Source organism: Solanum tuberosum, unplaced genomic scaffold (genome assembly GCF_000226075.1).
Source record: "Solanum tuberosum cultivar DM 1-3 516 R44 unplaced genomic scaffold, SolTub_3.0 scf00286, whole genome shotgun sequence".
In the NCBI taxonomy this organism is placed as follows: domain Eukaryota; kingdom Viridiplantae; phylum Streptophyta; class Magnoliopsida; order Solanales; family Solanaceae; genus Solanum; species Solanum tuberosum.
The window spans coordinates 102910-103129 of record NW_006239210.1 but is presented as its reverse complement, the minus strand read 5'-3'; the positions used below and the strand labels follow the sequence as shown (position 1 = coordinate 103129).

The following is a 220-nucleotide window of genomic DNA, read 5'->3' as shown; positions in this document are numbered from 1 at the left end:
AATTCGGCTAAATCCATTAGTAATTCCACTTATCTTACCTTGCAAGGGCTTGGGTTTATCCAAGAACCCTTGGAAACTTGTGGTTGTTGCTATGCTTTGAAAGAGAGAGGAGAAGCTTAGAGAGAAATCTGATTTTTATCTATTCTTAAAAGTCAGGAAATGGCAAGCAACTTGGGGATTATAAAGGTCTTACTTTTCCCCACCTCTTAAGTTTTAATAT

At 36.8% G+C, this 220-nt stretch overlaps 1 long non-coding RNA gene across 1 annotated transcript in view; it reads right to left on the bottom strand.

The window, feature by feature from the left end:
- Nucleotides 1–132, bottom strand: part of LOC107062954 (uncharacterized) — a 1337-nt gene extending 1205 nt beyond the window's left edge. The window contains exon 1 of the long non-coding RNA XR_001474978.1: nucleotides 39–132. This is a non-coding gene — a long non-coding RNA (uncharacterized lncRNA). The remainder of the gene's footprint in view (nucleotides 1–38) is intronic.
- Nucleotides 133–220: the final 88 nt, after the last annotated feature.